Consider the following 261-nt stretch of genomic DNA (forward strand, 5'->3'; position numbering starts at 1 on the left):
TGTCAGTCAGTAGGTGAGTCAGTGAGTGTGTGTCAGTCAGTAGGTCAGTCAGTGAGTGTGTAGTGTCAGTCAGTAGTGTCAGTCAGTAGTATGAGTGTGAGTGGGTGAGTAGGTGAGTTTGTACCTCAGCCTCCCCAGTCAGTCAGTGTCTGGCCCCGCCCCGGAGCTGTGGTGAATCAGTGACTCACGAATAATAATAGAGTCGCGGCCAATCAGGGCGGAGATGGGCGTGTCGTCACGCCCAGCCATCCTGAGGGAGGT

Source organism: Xenopus laevis, chromosome 3S (genome assembly GCF_017654675.1).
Source record: "Xenopus laevis strain J_2021 chromosome 3S, Xenopus_laevis_v10.1, whole genome shotgun sequence".
In the NCBI taxonomy this organism is placed as follows: Eukaryota; Metazoa; Chordata; class Amphibia; order Anura; family Pipidae; genus Xenopus; species Xenopus laevis.